The following is a 19392-nucleotide window of genomic DNA, read 5'->3' as shown; positions in this document are numbered from 1 at the left end:
AAAAAAAAAAAAAAAAAAAAAATTAGCCAGCTTCTGCCTGTAGTCCCAGCTACTTGGGGGGCTGAGATGGCAGGAGGTCAAGGCTCCAGTGAGCCATGATCACACCACTCCACTCCAGCCTGGATGACAGAGTGAGACCCTGTCTCAGGAAAAGAAAAAAAAAAAAAGGAAGAAGAAAATCAACAAAGTAAAGCAGGGGGACCCCTGACTCCTTTCTCTCTGAGACTCCAGCCCCTGGTTTATAACTGCCCACTGTTTGCTGGAATTTGCAACCTACGTGAATGAATTCAATCTCGCAAAGGCAGGTCTAAGACAAGTCTCTTGCTTCTACCTTTAGTCTGTGCCCCCAACTGTTGGTCTTGGAGGCTGATGCCCAGGCTGAGAGGTGCCATCCAGCGACTCTGCTGGGCACATGTGGCTGTCTGTGATCTCAAGCTAGAAATGAGCCTCCATCTTCCGCCCTGTTTTCCAGAGCCCTCCCCTGCAAACCCCTTGGAGCCCAGAAGCACTCCAGCCCCATGCAAACACCTGCCCTTCCCCAAAGTTCAAAGTGGTTCTTTCTCTGCCCAAAATGAGTTTGCCTCCTTTTCATTCAACAAAACATTCCTATTTATCCCACAGATCCAGCCCAAGAGTCTCTTCTTCCATGAAGTTTTCCTTATATGATCTCTCTCCCCTCAGGCACTCTCCCCCTGAGACCCCTTCCTTATCCAGGCTCCGATCCCAGCCATTCTTTGTTTATGGGACAAGATCTTCGAGCCCCTGGGAGTTTCCCACCAGCAAGCCTGTTGCTGGTTTGCACTGTATTCTTCAAAGTGCTGGGCAAAGGGCCTGGTATACAGTAAATGGAGGTTGCAAACCATGCCTGCAGCTGGCCCTGGCTGATGCGGTGTTTTGTCTGCCACCAACTATGTTTTTAAAAGTTTTTTACTGACTGCCATGACTCACATCTGTAATCCCAGTAGTTTTGGAGGCTGAGACAGGAGGATCACTTGAGTCCAGGAGTTTAAGACCAGCCTGGGCAGCATAGCATGACCTCATCTCTAAAAAAAACAGAAAAGTACATCCAGGCCAACATGGTGAAACCCTGTCTCTACTAAAAATACAAAAATTAGCCGGGCATGGTGGTGCTTGCATGTAATCCCAACTATTTGGCAGGCTGAGGTAGGAGAATCGCTTGAACCATGGAGTCGGAGGTTGCAGTGATCCGAGATCGCGCCTCTGCACTCCAGCCTGGGTGACAGAGTGAGACTCCACCTCGAAAAAAAAAAAAAGAAAAAGAAAAAAAAATTATCTGGGCGTGGTGGCCTACGCATGTAGTTTCAGCTATGCAGGAGGCTAAGGAGGGAAGATGGCTTGAGTACAGGAGGTTGAGGCTGCAGTGAGCCATGATTGTGCTACTGTACTCCAGTCTGGGTCACAGATTGAGACCCTATCTCAAACACAACAAAACGAAAACAAAAAGAAAAGTCTTGAAGATGCCGGGTACATGCTGTAAATTTTGAGATTGTCATAAGACGTTTGTTTTCTTTTCTATTTGAAAATGAAAGAAAGTCTGGCCCCTCCATTCAAGACGGTAAAGTGTCCTAAAGCAAATAGTCCACATTCCTTAGCAGGTCTATTCTCTTTTTTTTTTTTTTTTAAGACAATTTGCTCGTTCACTCAGCTAGAGTGCAGTGTCGATCTCGGCCACGCAAGCTCTGGCCTCCTGGGTTACGCTTCTCCTGCCTCCGGCCTCCCAAGTGCTGGACTACAGGCGCCACCACACACCCGCTCTAAATTTTGTTATTTAGCAAGAGACGCATTCCCTGGTTAGCCAGGATGGTCCGATCTCCTCACTTGTGACACCCACCTTGGCCTCCCAAGGAGTGCTGGAACAGAGTGTAGCCACCGTGCCCGGCTGGACTATTCTCCTTAAGTGCTAGGTCAACTCCTACTTATACATCTATTGCGCTGCCCTGAGATCTGTTATATTTTACTTTATTTTAAAATATTATGTTTTTCTTTTTTTTTTGAGATGGAGTCTCACTCTGTCGCCCAGCTGGAGTGCAGTGGTTGTGATCTCCGCTCACTGCAAGGTCCGCTCCCGGGTCATGCCATTCTCTGCACCTCCGAGTAGCTGGGACTGATAAGCACCACCACGCCTCGGCAATTTTTGTATTTTTTTTTTTTTAGTAGAGATGGGTTGACCGTAGCCAGACTGGTCCATCTCTGACTCGTGATCTGCCCCTGGCTTCCCAAAGTGCTGGGATACAGGTGTGAGCCGCCTTATTATTAGTTTTGAGATGGAGTCTTTACTCTGCACTCTGGCTGGAGTGCAATGGGACTGATCTCTCTCACTGCAACCTCTGCCTCCCATCAAGTGATCCATGCCTCACCTCCGAAGCTGGGATACAGGCATGTGCCAGTACGCCCTCTAATTTTGTATTTTTAGTAGAGATGGGGTTCACTTTGTTGCCAGGCTGGCTTTGAACTCCTGATTCAGGTGATCCGTCCCTCTCAGCCTACAATAGTGGATACAGGGTGAGCCACTGCTTCCCAGCCCCCCTTGTTACATTTGATGAGAGAAAGACACCTGGAGTCAGTTAGAGTGTTTGGGTGGCTTCATTCGTCATTGTCTTCTCCACAAAGGGACTAAACTATGCACTTGTGGGTAGGTGGCCAGGCTGGACAAGATAGACATAAATCTATTATTCTATAAATGCATTACCATAATGTGTTTGTCACTCCCTATCAATCGCTATAAGTATTGGAATGGTTTACTCCCATTTTACAAGGTGAGAAACTGAGGCTCAGAGAGTAAGAGCTGCCAAGGGGTAGAATCTAGCAGGTGGTAAAAGTTGTGCAGGGCTCTAAGTCGCTGGACTTGAGAACCCAACGATGCTCCCTTTGCCCAGTAGATCCTTATGTATTACTTCCTTGCACAGAGATGTCTTCCCAGCTTCCCCATCTAAACTGACATCCTGCACTCTGTTCTATCACGTTATTTCTCCACAGCTCTTCCATGGTCAGAAATTACCTTGTGGCTGGGTGCAGTGGCTCACGCCTGCAATCCAGCCTTTGGGAGCTGAGGGGGTGATCACTTGATGTCATGAGTTGAGACGCCTGGTCAACATGGATGAAACCCCGTCTCTACTAAAGAATACAAATTAGCCGGCATGGTGCACATGCGTAAGTCCAAGCTAATTGGGAGGCTGAGGAAGAGAATCGCTTGAACCTGCGAAGGTGGAGTTGCAGGACAAGGTCGAGGTCGTGCCATTGCGCTCCAGCCTGGGCAACAAGAGCAAGACTCTGCCTCAAAAAAAAAAAAAAAAAAAGAAATTACCTTATTTTGTTTTGTACTGTGTGTTTCTTTTTTATCCTTTCCCCTCCCCAGCACTAGGCTGGCTGTAAGCAGCTTCTCTGCTTAGTTCATTGCTGGACCCCAGTCATTAGCACAGTTCTTGACACATGCAAGTGTTCATAGTACATGTTTGTTGAATGAATGCATTTAACCCGGTGTCTGCATTGCAGGACACAGAGGTAAGAAGGCAAAGACAGGGAAGGCGCTTCTTGGTCCGGTGGCCACTAAAAGGACATAAGTCCCTCAGGTCAGCAGCTTCCAATGCTTTCAAGTTCTTCCACCTCACTCTCCTGAGCACGTGGTCGGGTACACAGTGGGTCTCAAATACTGGGTGCACTGCCTTGGCATGCCGACGTCTGGACATCGGCAAGACAATGCCTTCTGTGTCCCCATCTCCTTATGGACACGATTCATGTTACTGTACCTTCTGTGTGCATCACTCATGCCTCCAGTCTCTCTCATGGTCCTTGCAGGAGCTATGTGACCTAAGCAGGGCTGGTAACACCCTCAGACAGAGTGACTGGCCCCACATTGTCCAGCTGGCAGGGCCTGGCCTGTCTGACTCTGAAACTTAGGCTCCTCCAGCTCCCGTGGCCCCCCAGCCTCTTGGGGTGGAGCCAAGTCGAGGCTTGTGCTTCCCACAGGGTCAGGAGGTGAAGGCACAGCCTGGCCTTGGAACCCCCGCGGAATGGGAAGGTTTTGTGAAACAAACAGAGAGACCACCAGGAGGGTGCCCTCCCCTCCCACCCCGGAAGCTTCTCAGAGATTCCCACAGCCCAGCCAGCTGCCTCTGCCTTCTACCTTCCCACTTCCCCTCCACGGGGAGTCACTGGTGCTGAAGTTAAGCTGGAATTTGATGACCTAACTCTGAGCCTGGGGGTGGGAGAAAGGCTCTGTGCTTGAGAGGAAGAGAGAGAGAGAGAGAGAGAGAGAGAGAGAGAGAGAGAGAGAGAGAGAAAAGCCATGAATAAGAATCAGAACTGACAGGGCGGGGTGGCTCACACCTGTAATTCCAGCACTTTGGGAGGCCAAGGCAGGCGGATCACCTGAGATCAGGAGTTCAAGACCAGTCTGGCCAACGTGGTAAAACCCTGTCTATACAAAAAATACAAAAATTAGTCGGGCATGATGGTGGGTGCCTGTAATTCCAGTTATTCAGGAGGCTGAGGCAGAAGAATTGCTTGAACCCAGGAGGCAGAGGTTGCTGTGAGCCAAGATTGTGCCATTGCACTCCAGCCTGGGCAACATAGTGAGACTATGTCTCAAAAAAAATGAGGCCGGGCACGGTGGCTCACGCCTGTAATCCCAGCACTTTGGGAGGCTGAGGCGGGTGGATCACCTGGGGTCGGGAGTTTGAAACCAACCTGGCCAACATGGTGAAACCTCCTCTCTACTAAAAATACAAAAATCAACTGGGCATGATGGCGGGCGCCTGTAATCCCAGCTACTCGGAAGGCTGAGGCAGGAGAATCGCTTTAACCTGGGAGGCAGTGGTTGCAGTGAGCTGAGGTGGTGCCACTGCACTCCAGCTCAGGCGACAGAGAGAGATTCTGTCCCAAAAACAAAACAAAACAACAAACAAACAAACAAAAACGCCAGGCGCAGTGGCTCACGCCTGTAATCCCAGCACTTTGGGAGGGCGAGGCGGGCGGATCACGAGGTCAGGAAATCAAGACCATTCTGGCTAACACAGTGAAACCCCATCTCCACTAAAAATACATAAAAGTTAGCCGGGCGTGGTGGTGGGTGCCTGTAATCCCAGTAATCCCAGCCACTTGGGAGGCTGAGGCAGGAGAATGGTGTGAACCCGAGAGGCGGAGCTTGCAGTGAGTCGAGATCTCGCCACTGCACTCCAGCCTGGGTGACAGAGCGAGACTCCATCTAAAAAAAAAAAAAAAAAAAGAATCAGAACTAAGAATAAACACTAAATAAACTAAGAATAACACTAAGCACTTAGGGAGTGCTTACTGTGTGCCGGGCACTGACTGTGCCAGAGTTTTAGATGTGCAATTAACTCATTGTCTCCCAAAATTGCTTGATGACGGTTATCACTGGGAGCAATTATTAATCATAAAGGGAGCTCTAAAACTCCTAGTGCTCTGTTTTAGTCATATTTAATCTTTGATAACTTCAAAAGTATAAATGATAGAAACTTACAAAACCAGCTTCTGATAATTTATTGATATTTCTTTTATACTTATTTAGTTTTGCGATCTTTGAGTAATATATTTTAAATTTTATTGCTTTGTTTCTATCAACATGTGCTATCTTCAAAAGCATTTATATTAAAACATATTATTCAAAATTCAAAACCATCCAAAAGACCATGGATAATTCAAGTTCAAAGCTGAACAGATAATGACCAGGCATGGTGGCTGTGATCTCAGTACTTTGGGAGGCCAAGGCAGGAGGATCACTTGTGCCCAAGAGTTCAAGGCTGCAGTGAAATATGATCACACCACTGCACTTCAGCCTGGGTGACAGAGTGAGATCCTGTCTCTTAAAAAAAAAAAAAAAAAGTGAATGAGTAAACAAATTGTGGTATATCCATATATTGAAATACTATCTGACAATAAAACAGAATGCACTATTGATACACATGAAGGGGATGAATCTCAAAACAATGATACAACAATGATGTGGAGTGAAAGAAGCCCAACAAAAAGTAGTATGCACTGGATGATTCCATTTCTATAAAATTCTAGAAAATGCAGACTAATGTATAGTGACAGAAAGCAGATCAATGGGTTGCCTAGGGATGGGGGAGAGGGAGGGATAACAAAGGGCAGAAGGAAAGTTTTGGGAGTGATAAACATGTTCATTTTCTTTCTTTTTTTTTTTTTTTGAGACAGAGTCTCACTCTGTCACCCAGCCTGGAGTGCAGTGGTGCAATCTCTGCTCAACGCAACCTCTACCTCTGGGGTTCAAGTGATTCTCATGCCTTAGCCTCTGGAGTAGCTGAGGTCACAGGCGCGCACCACCGTGACTGGGTAATTTTGCATTTTGCATTTTAGTAGAGACAGGGTTTCACCATGTTGGGCAGGCTGGTCTCAAACTCCTGACCTCAGGTCATCTGCCCGCCTTGGCCTCCCAAAGTGCTGGGATTATAGGCATGAGCCACTGTGTCTGGCCTATTAATTTTCTTAATCGTGGTGATGGTTGTATATATATATATATCAAAGCTTATCAAAATGCACACTTTAAATATTTGCAGTTGTAGCCTGGTCAACATGGTGAAACCCTGTCTCTGCAAAAAATATAAAAATTAGTTGGGTGTGGTGGTGCATACCTGTAGTCCCAGCAACTCCAGGGGCTGAGGCAGGAGGATTGCTTGAGCCTAGGAGGTAGAGGTTGCAGTGAGCTGAGATCATGTCACTGCACTCCAGCCTGGGTGACAGAGTGAGACCCTGCCTCAAAAAAAAGAAAAAGAAAAAGAAAATATTCACAGTTGTGGGTTGATTATACCTTACTAAAGCTGTAACAATGAAATTCAATGTAATAAACTTTAGAACTATAAAACTTGGCTAGGCACAGTGGCTCATGCCTGTAATCCCAGCACTTTGGGAGGGTGAGGCAGGAGAATTGCTTGAGGCCAGGACTTCCAGAGGAGCCTGGGCAACATGATGACACTGCGTCTCCACAAAAACTACAAAAAGTAGCCAAGTGTGGAGGCAAGCACCTGTAATTTCAGCTACTCAGGAGGCTGAAGTGGGAGGATAGCTTGGTCTCAAGAGATTAAGGCTACAATGAGTTGTGATCGTGCCATTGCACTCCAGCCTGGGTGACAGAGTGAGACCCTGTCTCAAAAAAATTACAGATATCTCTGTATGTATCTTATTTGAAACTCATAAAACTAATATGTGTAGAAAATTTAAATAAACTTTGATGTTCTTTGTAAGTTTGTAGCATTTATACTTCTGAAACAGTATACTTAATAGAATATACCTCTATTAGAGCTTACAAGTGCTCTAAAACTTTTAAGGATATCAGTCTTGTAGGTCTATTGCCTCGGGGGCCCTGGAGTGGGACCCAGGAATCCTTGCTCTTTCAAAGAGTCTTAGGTGGGCCGGGCGCGGTGGCTCAAGCCTGTAATCCCAGCACTTTGGGAGGCCGAGACGGGCGGATCACGAGGTCAGGAGATCGAGACCATCCTGGCTAACACGGTGAAACCCCGTCTCTACTAAAAAATACAAAAAGCTAGCCGGGCGAGGTGGTGGGCGCCTGTAGTCCCAGCTACTCAGGAGGCTGAGGCAGGAGAATGGCGTAAACCCGGGAGGCGGAGCTTGCAGTGAGCTGAGATCCGGCCCCTGCACTCCAGTCCGGGTGACAGAGCGAGACTCTGTCTCAAAAAAAAAAAAAAAAAAAGAGTCTTAGGTAAGATGGGAAACAGAGCATGAACTCTTCTCTCTCTCTCTGTCTCTCTCTCTCCCTTTCTTTCGCTCTCTGGCTTTTCAGAAACACATGAAATAGGTATTTCTAAAGATGAGGGATCTGGGGCTCAGAGAGGCTCGGTGACTTGCCCCAGGTCACACAGCTCATTAACAGCGGTGCTGGGATTGAAACCCAGGCAGTCTGACTCCAAAGTCCACACAGACAGGGGTTGGGGGCACTTACATCATCTCAAACTCCCCAGTCCCTATTCCTTGTTGGCCACTGACCCCAGAGCTCTCAAGAGCCCCAGGCTGGTGCATCCCCCACTAACATCAAAGGGCCGCAGGCTTCAAAGGCAGGTGAGGAAGATGCACATACCCCATACCTGGCTGAGTATGCAGGGAAGCCTGGGAGAGCTAATACGATTAAGCAGAGACCCAGTGGGGCCGGAAGTAGCTTCCCTGAGTAGATCATTCACTGGAAGTGACTTGCATACATTCTCACCCACCAACCACCCTCAGAGTCTTTCATTCTAGGTCTACTAACAAAACCTCTGGACACTTGGGAATTAGGACAGCAGTGGGGGCTGTGCCAAGTATGTGTCCATCCCATAGATGGATAAATTTGTTTGAAACCAGTTACTACCAAATTTGTGCCAGGCATGGTGCTGAGTGCTTCGGACATGTCTCATTTTTATCCTGAAATTAAGTACAGGGTAACCATGTTAAATGTATGACTCCAAGGAGCTCCTTTGATGTTGCATTCTCTAGGTATAATTATTCCCATTTTACTGATGAGCAAACGAAGGCGTGGAATACCTGCCCAAGGTCAAGTAGGTACTAAGTGGCTAGAATTGGAGCCCAGGACTATTTTGATTCTAACCTCCATTCCCTGCCTTGGCTGTCAGGAGGGAACAAACAGCTAAGACCCCAGCATGTTCTCCTAGCCCTTTCCCTTCACTCTGGGTGTCAGGAGTGGCAGGGGTTAACTCTGTGTCTGTTTGCCCACATATTACCCCACATATCTTTAGGGAATGGGAAATAGACAATCTAAAGCTGAGATCACCTCCTCATGATTCGAGATGTTACAAAACCACAAGGCCTCCCCGACCTTCTTCCATTGCTCCCATGTTCATGCCACCATCCCCCAATCATTCTCCCACCAACCTGCGCTGCAAACACTCCCTGACAAAGGCTGCTGTTTCAGAGCCAGAAAGTGCTGGGATTATGAGGAGTGAGGGAGGCTCCAAGCCCAGGGCTACTTCCCCCCAGCTCCTGTCTTGGCCACACCAGCCTCTTTCCCAGGGGAGCTTCCAGTCCAACCTTCCCAGCCTATTCTTGCCTACTCCTGCCCTCCCACCCCGCCCCTCAGCTCTGTTTTTCTGTCCTCTCTGTCCCTGTCTGACTTTCCTTCCCCACTGGAAGATCTAAGGTCACATACCCTTTCTCTGCCTGTACCTGCCTCAGGTCCTAAGCTGGTTTAGCAGGGATGGTGGGGTCAGCAACAAAAATTTGGAGGGACCCGCCCTGCTGGGAAAATCGTCCTTGCTGGGAAAGTGCAGCCAAGGAAACTCCCTGAGGGCAGAGGTGGGCGAGCGGGAGGGTTGTTTAAATTAGTACCAGTTAGGCTGGGGTATGGGGGGCAGGACACCTAGATCCTGCTCCCAGCTCAACCCAGACCAGCACATGACCTTGTTGAGCCTCCGTTTCCACATCTAGGATGATTCCTAGTCCTGTCTCCCACTGTCTTGTGCTTGGTGGAACTCTGAGGCCAGCGGGTGGAAGTGTCTCCTAACATTCAAGGCCTGCACAGCTTCTTCACCCTCTCCTCTACCCACTCTTGGATGAAGTGCAGCCGATTCCCACACACACCAGCCCCTGCTCTCCCTCCCCCGCCTGCTTAGTTCTTATTTATTGTGCTATTGTGCTTTTTTTGTTTTGTTTTGTTTTGTTTTGAGATGGAGTTTTACTATTGTTGCCCAGGCTGAAGTGCAATGACGAGGTCTCGGCTCACTGCAAACTCCACTTTCTGAGTTCAACCGATTCTCCTGCCTCAGCCTCCCAAGTGGCTGGGATTACAGGCACCTGCCACCACACCCGGCTAATTTTTGTATTTTTAGTAGAGACAGGGTTTCTCCATGTTGGCCAGGCTGGTCTCGAACTCCTGACCCCAGGTGATCCACCTGCCTCGGCCTCCCAAACTGCTGGGATTACAGATGTGATCCAGGACACCCGGCCATACTGTGCCTTTTTTTTTTTTTTTTTGAGACGGAGTCTTCCTCTGCGCCCAGCCTGGAGGTGCAATGGAGCAATCTCAGCTCACTGCAAGCTCTGCCTCCCGGGCTCACGCCATTCTCCTGCCTCAGCCTCCGGACCACAGGCACCCACACCATGCCCGGCTAATGTTTTGTATTTTTTTTTAGTAGGGACGGGGTTTCACCCTGTTAGCCAGGATGGTCTCCATCTCCTGACCTTGTGATCCGCCCGTCTCGGCCTCCCAAAGTGCTGGGATTACAGGCATGAGCCACCGCACCTGGCCTTTTTTTTTTTTTTTGAGATGGAGTTTCGCTCTTGGTGCCCAGGCTGGAGCACAATGGCATGATCTCGGCTCACTGCAACCTCCGCCTCCCAGGTTCAAGTGATTCTCCTGCCTCACCTAGTAGCTGGGATTACAGGCGCCCGCCCCATGCCCGTCTAATTTTGTATTTTAGTGGAGATGGGGTTTCACCATGTTGGTCAGCAGGGTCTCGAACTCCTGATCTCAGGTGATCCACCCGCGTTGGCCTCCCAAAGTGCTGGGGTTACAGGTATGAGCCACCGTGCCTGTCCTGTATCGTGCTTTTTAAACACAAAATGAACGCCTATTCGCTGTAGAAAATGTGCAGACTATATAACGGTATATACAGGAAGAGAAAAATCCCCTGTAACCCCGTGATCTAGATATAACCATGGTTAATCTTTTGGGGGTACATTCTTCCTGCCCCCTGCACTTAGGTATTGATGTGCACACGCATTTATGTGCACTTAGGAGAATCACACCATGTGAACTGTTCTGTAAACTACTTCTTTTATGAAACCTGAATATCTTTACAGGCCATAAAGCATCCTCTCCACTACCATTCAAAAATAAACGTTGGCTGGGTGTGGTGGCTCATGACTGTAATCCCAGCCCTTTGGGAGGCCGAGGCAGGCAGATTGTTTGAGTCTGGGAGTTCGAGACCAGCCTGGCCAACATGATGAAACCTGGTCTCTACTAAAAATACAATAATTAGCTGAGCGTGGTGGTGGATGTCTGTAATCCCAGCTACCCAGAAGACTGAGGCAGGAGAATCGCTTGAACCTGGGAGGGGGAGGTTGCAGCGAGCCGAGATTTCACCCCTGCTCTCCAGCCTGGGCTACAGAGCGAGACTCCGTCTCAAAAAAAAAAAAAAAAAAAAAAAGGTTGCTTAATTCTTTAGGCCTCCTCCTCCAGGAAGCCAGCCTGGAGGATTTCTCTAGCCCAGTCAGCCTCTCTCAAGGTCCTTACACCAACTTCTGTGTTATCCACTTTCTCTTGGACTGTGAGCTTTCAGGGGACAGAAGGCCCCTCCGGACCCTTTCACTCAGTGCCCGGTGTACGTAATAGGTGCTTAAAAATGAGGCTGGAAGGGTACTTTTCTTGATTGAGCTGTTCAGCAGGAGGAGGCCGAGGCAGAGGGAAAAGAGCACTGGACTTGGAGTCCGGCGTGCCCTCACCTGTCCGCTAGGTTCGCGTTCTTGTTTGCAGCGAAGGGGCAATAGCGGTCCGTGCGACCGCGGGGCCCAGCCCCTTGCCCGCCCGCCCCGCCCGCCCCGCCCGCCCCGCCCGCGCCTGGCCGGGCGCCTGGCACAGCCTAGGCGCCCAGCCGAGGCCCCAGCCATGGCAGAACCGACGGAGCCCGGTGAGGTGAGCGCGCCTGGCCAGCCCGCGGGGCTGGAGGCGGAGGCCCAGGCGCCCGCCCCCGTGGGAAAGCGCGCGGAGGGCGACCCGGGTGAGTCAGCCTGCTAGCAGACGGGCTGCGGAGAGAGACGACCGAGGCAGGAGGCGGCGGTGAGTGTTCCCGCCGGGCGGGGAGCGTAGTCGCCGCCAAGGGGGACCCGCCCCTCTCCCTTCTTCCCGCATTGCGGGTACCGCCGCCGGGGCCGGGGCACGAGCCTAGCGAGACAGAGACGCTCCGGCGCGAGCTCCCGCCCTGGCCCTGTGGTCCGGAGGGGTGGGGGTTACCCAGGGCTCTGCCCTCAGCAGGGTGTGTCCCCTCCCATCTGTCCCGTCCCCTCGCTGGGTTTCTGTTCAGTGGCCTCATTCTGTTGCTGCTGGTGGGAAGGGTGGATGTGCCTGCTTGGTAAATTGTGGGGCGCCACCAAACGCGGGTGGCCCCCATTTGGTGCCAGGTTGGGCCTAGTGCGTGGGCAGGAGAGGCGGGATGGGCTCTGCACACCATCACCGCCTTACCACCGTACTGCGCTACTAAACAAGGGGTTACTGCTGCTCCTGGGCTCAGGAAGAGAGCGGCTCCCCCACCTTTATCCCCCGCCATCCGCCTACCCACTGCTTCACCCTTCCCCCACCCCGCCCCACTCCAAGTCCCAAGGAGCCCACCCAGTTTATAAGAGCCACTGCCACCGTTTGTCCAGCGCTCACTGGGACGCTGCCTTGTTATAAACATTTTGCACAGTTACCTCAGTTAGCCCTCCCGCTGGCACTATACTGACGGCTGCCTTTTCAGATGAGGAACCAGGGCTCGGAGAGGTGAAGTCACTTGTTCAAGGTCACTGCAGTCAGAGGCGGAGTTACCCTGAGGCTAATTGAAGCTTAAGTTTCAGACCCTTGCAAGGCCCGGACCTAACTTTTGCATTTGTATTTTTGTGTTCTTTTCCTTTAGAAGCCCCCTCCCCCAACAGTAGAAGGGTCAAGCCCTTCAAAATGGATCTCTCTGGCCGTGCCTGGTCTGTCTGCTGTCCTCTCTGGCACTGCCCCGGATGGGTAGGGATGGGGGATTGCTGGGGCTGGGCAGTGCCAACCTGGCAGGGAGGGAAGGACGTCCAGATTTGGTCAAGGGGCCCACATGCCTTCTGCATGAGTCTTGGCAGACTCCAAACAGCCTGCTGTGTGCGGAGCCAGCTTAGGCAGAGCCCTCCTTGTGACGTTGGGATCTTCTCTGGGACTCAGCTGTCCTCATCTGAGTTAGGGGTGGTTATTATGGGGTAACTGCAGACAGGAGGTGAAAGTGGAAGGAACAGAGGCTGGAAAGCTCGGAGCCCTGCCTGTCCTGCGTTCCCCCTCCCACTCCCCCCTCAGCCACCCCATAGGTGCCTGCCACTCCGCCCTGTGCCCTCGTCTTCACAGCCAGCCCTCTCCTCTACAGCTGCCGCATCTTCTCCACAGCTAAGTTGTCCGTGGTGCCGTCTCCCTACACTCCCCGCTTCACGGTCACCCTTCACCCCGTTCCATTGTTTGCCTCCTGCCTCCACCCACCATGGCGTCTGCCCTGGCTTGGGTTGTATAGGAGAGATTCCGTGTTACCAAATTGGCTCCAGCCCTGCCTGGCCGCACAGCAGCCTTTGACACGGTTGAAATGCTCCCCACCTCTTAGCTTTTGTGCGGCTAAGCTTCCCTTTCGCCGTCTGGGCCCCTGCTCAGTTCTCTTTGTCTTCTGAGCCTCTTCCCCCTGCCCCAGGCCTCCCCTCCCCTCGGCCCGCCCTCCAAGGCTGTGCTTGGACTTCTCTTTTCCCCTGCCACTACCTGCCTCTCCTAGAGACCCTCACCCATCCTGGGGCTTAAAACCCACCAATGCCCATGGTGCCCGGCCTTTGTCTACCCCAGACCAGTTCTCAGAGCTCCAGACCCCTGCACCCACCGGCCCACTCGTGCGTCTCCCGTGGGCTCCCTCACAGTCATCTCTGGCTCCACTCATCAAGACTGAACTCCTCTGTGCCTTCTCCAGCGTTCTCTCTGCAGCCAAGCCCCTGATTGCTGATTCCTTCCTCCCCCAACACCACAACATCCAACCCCAAACCAGCCCTGTGGGTCCCGCTTCCAAAATGGCTCTCTAGAATCCACCTGCTCCTCCCCATCTCCTCTGTCACCACCTGGTCCCAGCCACCATCATCTCTCTCCTGGACAACTGCAGGGGCCTCCCTGCCTCCACCCTGACCCTCCAGAATCCACTCCTCTCAGGAGCTACTGCGCTAGATGGGATGGCATCACTCCCCTCACTGACACCTTCAGTGCCTCCCATTGCCTGTAGGATAAAATACAAGCTCTAGGCCGGGCCAGGTGGTGCACGCCTGTAATCCCAGCACTTTGGGAGGCCGAGGTGGACAGATCACCTGAGGTCGGAAGTTCAAGACGAGCCTGACCAACATGGAGAAACCCAGTCTCTACTATAAATACAAAATTAGCTGGGCATGGTGGCGCATGCCTGCTACTCAGGAGTAGTAATCCCAGCTACTCCGAAGGCTGAGGCAGGAGAATCGCTTGAACCCAGGAGGCAGAGGTTGCAGTGAGCTGAGATCGTGCCACTGCACTCCAGCCTGGGCAACAAGAGCAAAACTCTGTCTCAAAAAAAAGAAAAGAAAATGCAAGCTCCAGAACCCCGGCTGGCGGGCCTCAGCCTTCTGGGCTCATTGCTGTGCAGCTGCAGCAGCCTTCTTTCTGCTTCTGGAGTGTGATGTGGGTGTTCCCATTGTAGGGCCTTTGCCCCTGCTGTCCCCTCTGGCTGGAATGCCCTTTCTCCCACTCTTTGCCTGGCACACATCTAATTAGCCTTCAAGTCTTAGCTTAAGGATGACCTCCTTGGAGAGGCCTTCCCCACGACCCCCTGTCACACTCCCTAAGAGCACCCTGAGTACTTACTGTCAGCTGGAATTATGCCTTTATTTCTAGGGCTATGGGTTAATGTCTGCCACCCTCACCAGATTGCAAGCTCCACAGGGCTGTCTGGTTTACTGTCTGTGTTGCTCTGCCTCTCCCGTGCCTAGCATGGTGCCAGGCACACAGTGGGCACCCAGGAAACACGTATGAAGGAGAGGCGTGGAGACCCAGCTGCCAAGGTTGTCCTGCTGCCATCTGTCCAGCAGGTGGCCTCCCAAACCAGAGCTTCACCTCTGGAGATGGGTACCCATGGCAGTCCTCAGATTTTGGAACAGCTCCTATGCAAATCCTGGGGCCCCCACTTGAGATCCACATGGCAGATGTGTCTTCAGTACCAGAGAGCCCTTGGTTTTTTGAGATTTACGATTTAGCATTGTGACTTTTTTTGTTTTTTGTTTTTGTTTTTATTTTTGAGGCAGGGTCTTGCTCTGTCACCCAGGCTGGAGTGCAATGGCACAATCATGACTAATTGCAGCCTCAACCTCCCTAGCTCAAGCCGTCCTCCCACCTCAGCCTCCTGAGTAGCTGGGACTACAGGCATGTGCCATCATGCCTGGCATATTTTCATTTTTTTTTTTTTTTTTTTTTTGAGGCGGAGTCTCGCTCTGTAGCTCAGGCTGGAGTGCTGTGGCGCGATCTCAGCTCACTGCAAGCTCCGCCTCCCAGGTTCACGCCATTCTCCTGCCTCAGCCTCCTGAGTGTAGCTGGGACTACAGGCCCCTGCCACCACGACTGGCTAATTTTTTGTATTTTTAGTAGAGATGGGGTTTCACCGTGTTAGCCAGGATGGTCTCAATCTCCTGACCTTGTGATCTGCCTACCTCGGCCTCCCAAAGTGCCGGGATTACAAGCGTGAGCCACCACACCCGGCCATATTTTCGTATTATTTGTAGAGATGGAGTTTCACCATGTTGCCCAGGCTGGGCTTGAACTCCTGATCTTAAGCGATCGTCCCACCTCAGCCTCCCATAGTGCTGGGACTACAGGTGTGAGCTCCCAGCCTCAGCTTGGCATCAAGATTATCTACCTGCATGTCCTGCAAGGGGACTAGGGGCAACTCAAGCCAGAGACCTGATCTAACCTGTCTTTTTTTCCTTGCTAGTGCAGAGCTCAGAAAACGAATGACTAGTAGGGAAACTGAGTGACTCAGTCAGTGGAGAGACTGCTCCTGGAAGTTAACATTAAGGCTTTGGAGCCCCATGCCTGGGTTCTAATCCTGGCTCTGGGGCTTCCTCGTTGTGAGGCTTAGGCGAATTGCTTAACTAACCTATGCCTCCCCTGTAAAGTGGTAATACTACCTGCCTCAGGATTGTTGTGAGACTTGAATGAGGAAATACGTGAAGAGTATTTTTTCTGGTGCCTGGCATGTAATCAATGCTCAGTAAATGGGAGCTTGTATCACTGAACAATTCTTTACCCCTACTGGAAGCCCAGTCTCAGCTGGGGAGAGGCTGCCCACTGTTGCACTGGGCACAACTGTGCATGCTTGTGCAGGGCATGCACACACATATGCAGGAACAACACACAACTCTCCCAGCTGTGGCGTGAGCTGGCCAAGGTGACTCCCTTGCCAGAACAAGGGAGCCTGGCAGATGCCTTGTGCCCCCCGGCACTGTGCCTCCTGTGCCCAGTGCCATTGGCTTGGCAAGACAGGTTGCCATGGCAGCAGGTGATTGGGCCTGCAGGCGGGGACAGCGGCTGGCCTTGGCTGAGCTCTCTGGCTTTTTAGAAGGGGGTGGCTTGCTGCCAAGGCACAGGCTTTCCTGTTACTTGGCTGCATCCATGGCCACACCCAGGAGCCCTTGTGGGCTCCCAGCCCTGGGAACTGGGAGACTGAGCCAGCCACTCACTCTGGGCATTCCCCCAGGCCTGGACACATGCCCCATTGTCCATCACTCACACTCCACTAGAAAGATCTGGCGTGGGTCTTTTTCCTCTACCCCATGGTGAACTCCTGGAGAGTTCAGATTGCACCCAACACATTGTAGGTCTCTCTGGAATGTTTGTGGGGTGAATCAAAAAACAAAAAATGAACAGGTAGAGCAGGTAGAATTATGACTTTACTCTCTACTCACCACCTGGAGGAGAAGAGGTGGTGAGAGGAGTGTAAAGTCTCCAGACACAATTCTACCTGCTCTAGACATTAATATCTAATTAATAATATTAATGTAGTACCCACTGTGTGCCAGACATTGCTCTAGGTGAAGCCAAGATTTGAACCCAGATGGATACATTCCTGCTGTCATGGAGCTAATATCCTAGTGGAGGGAGACAGACAATAAACAAACAGTCAAACAAAACCAGGGAAACATCAGATAAGGACTACAGGTGCTGTCTGAGAATTACAATAGGGGGATGCAGTAGGGAGGAACTGAGTGGCCGCTTCAGATGTGGGGACAGGGAAGGCCTCTCCAAGGAGGCGACATTTAAGCAAAGACTTAACTGGAAGAAAGGAAGATCTGGATGGGAAGCCTTCTAGGAAGATGTACAAGCTAGTGCAAAGGCCCTGAGGACAGACCACACTTGACCAGTGTGGAAAGAAGTGAGGTTGAACTTAGTAGGTGAAGGGGATGATGAAGATACACATACAGTAAAAGGTACTAATCCTAAAGTTACAACTTGATGAGTTTTCACACATGCATTTGTCCGCATAACCCCTACCCAGATCAAGCTATAGCACCCCAGCACGTTCCCTCAGGTCCCTCCCAGTCAGTGTCGCCACTCACCCATGGGCTGCTCTTCTGGCCTTGATGATTGTCATAGGCTAATTTTGCCTGTCCCTGGACTTCATATAAGTGATGAGATCTTATGTTGTATTCTTGTTTGTATCTTTTTCCTTGTTTTTTTTTTTCTTTTTTCTTTTTTCTGAGACAGTGTTTTACTCTTGTTGCCTAGGCTAGAGTGCAGTGGCATGATCTCGGCTCACTGCAACCTCTATCTCCCGGGTTCAAGCAATTCTTCCACCTCAGCCTCCTGAGTAGCTGGGATTACAGGCATATGCCACCACGCCCAGCTAATTTTTTTGTATTTTTAGTTGAGATGGGGTTTTATCATGTTGGCCAGGCTGGTCTTGAACTCCTGACCTCAGGTGATCCGTCCGCCTCAGCCTTCCAAAATACTAGTATTACAAGCATGAGCCACTGCGCCTGGCCTGGCTTCTTTCATTCATCATTAGCTTTTTGATGTTCATCCATGATGTTGCTTTGTATCGGCAATTCACTCATTTCAGTTGCTGGGGTATTCCAGGCTAAAACTGTACCTCCTTTTTTTTTTTTTTTGAGATGGAGTCTCGCTCTGTCGCCCAGGCTGGAATGCAGTGATGCAGTCTCGGCTCATTACAGCCTCCACCTCCCAGGTTCAAGCTATTCTCCTGCCTCAGCCTCCCGAGCAGCTGGGATTACAGGCACATACCACCATGCCTGGCTAATTTTTTGTACTTTTAGTGGAGATGGGGTTTCATCATGTTGGCCAGGGTGGTCTCCAACTCCTGGCCTCAGGAGATCCACCCATCTTGGCCTTCCAAAGTGCTGGGATTACAGGAGTGAGCCACCATGCCCGGCCTCTACATACACTTTTAAGTAGCTTATATATGCTGATGAAAGTTCCCCTGGTTCTCTTCCATTTTACAGGTGGGGAAACTGAGGCTCAGAGAAGGGAATAGACTTACCCCTGGTTACTCAGGCAGTTAGCGGCTGACACTGGTACTGCTGACTCTGCAGAAGTCAGAGGCCCTGGGTTCCAGGGAGGGAGGAGGAGAGAATGAATATTTACTAAGCACCTACTATCTATCAGGTCCTCCATAGGTATTATGTCATTTGCTGTCATCCTCAAAATAACCCCGCCAATTAGGCGTGATTATGTTAGTTTTACAGGTGAGGGGCCTGAGTCTAAGAAACATATTTACAGAGTGGAGTCAGGACTCAGGCGGGCCAATCTGACTCCAAAGCCTGACACCCTCCAAGACATCACGCTGCCACTCAGGGAGGGGTAAAGCCTCCATGTGCCAAGGCTGCACAGGCAGAATGCAGAACTCACAGGTGAATGAAGAGCTTGAGGGGGCTCGTTGGATTAGGCTGGTCCCTCCTCAGGATGGAGGACAGCAGGCAGAAAGGTCCTGGTCTTCTGTTTTGAACCCCTGCCAGGGTCCCACAGACATTTACCCTCTGAGGCCCCAGTTTCATGGTTAACTTGCTGTTAACTTTGGGCCTGGTACTCCCTCTCTGGCTCCTTTTAGCTCTGCTCTTCTGAGTGGGGTTTGGACTGGGAGTCTCTTGCCCTTTACTGTTCTGATCCTGCCCCATGCCCCAGGGCTGTTACCGGGGAGGCTGGAGGGGAGAGGGGCTTTGAGACCTCCAGGGTCTCCACCTCCTCCACATGCTGGTCTTCCTGATTCAGAACCAGACCTCAGGCACCCTTGGGACTTTGTGGGGAGGCCTTTTGTTGGAGGAGGACAATTATTTTCTTGCATTTGGTGGGTTGTCTTTAAAAAAAAAAAATTGTGTGGCCGAGCGCAGTGGCTCAAGCCTGTAATCCCAGCACTTTGGGAGGCCGAGACGGGTGGATCACGAGGTCAGGAGATCGAGACCATCCTGGCTAACACGGTGAAACCCCGTCTCTACTAAAAAATACAAAAAGCTAGCCGGGTGAGGTGGCGGGCGCCTGTAGTCCCAGCTACTCGGGAGGCTGAGGCAGGAGAATGGCGTGAACCTGGGAGGCGGAGCTTGCAGTGAGCTGAGATCCGGCCACTGCACTCCAGCCCGGGAGACAGAGCGAGACTCCGTCTCAAA

At 51.1% G+C, this 19392-nt stretch overlaps 2 protein-coding genes across 2 annotated transcripts in view; one reads left to right on the top strand and one right to left on the bottom strand.

Annotated features, from left to right (window-relative positions):
• Positions 1–12836, bottom strand: part of NODAL (nodal growth differentiation factor) — a 29764-nt gene extending 16928 nt beyond the window's left edge. Inside the window, exon 1 of the mRNA XM_017873144.1 lies at positions 12412–12836. The gene's annotated coding sequence lies outside the window, so the exon portion shown is untranslated. The remainder of the gene's footprint in view (positions 1–12411) is intronic.
• PALD1 (phosphatase domain containing paladin 1) overlaps positions 11605–19392 on the top strand; it is a 112117-nt gene continuing 104329 nt past the window's right edge. Inside the window, exon 1 of the mRNA XM_017873133.1 lies at positions 11605–11782. The gene's annotated coding sequence lies outside the window, so the exon portion shown is untranslated. The remainder of the gene's footprint in view (positions 11783–19392) is intronic.

Source organism: Rhinopithecus bieti, unplaced genomic scaffold (genome assembly GCF_001698545.2).
Source record: "Rhinopithecus bieti isolate Rb0 unplaced genomic scaffold, ASM169854v2 scaffold_6907, whole genome shotgun sequence".
Classification (NCBI taxonomy): Eukaryota; Metazoa; Chordata; class Mammalia; order Primates; family Cercopithecidae; genus Rhinopithecus; species Rhinopithecus bieti.
Note: the sequence above shows the minus strand (reverse complement) of the source record. Positions and strands in the feature narration are given on the sequence as shown.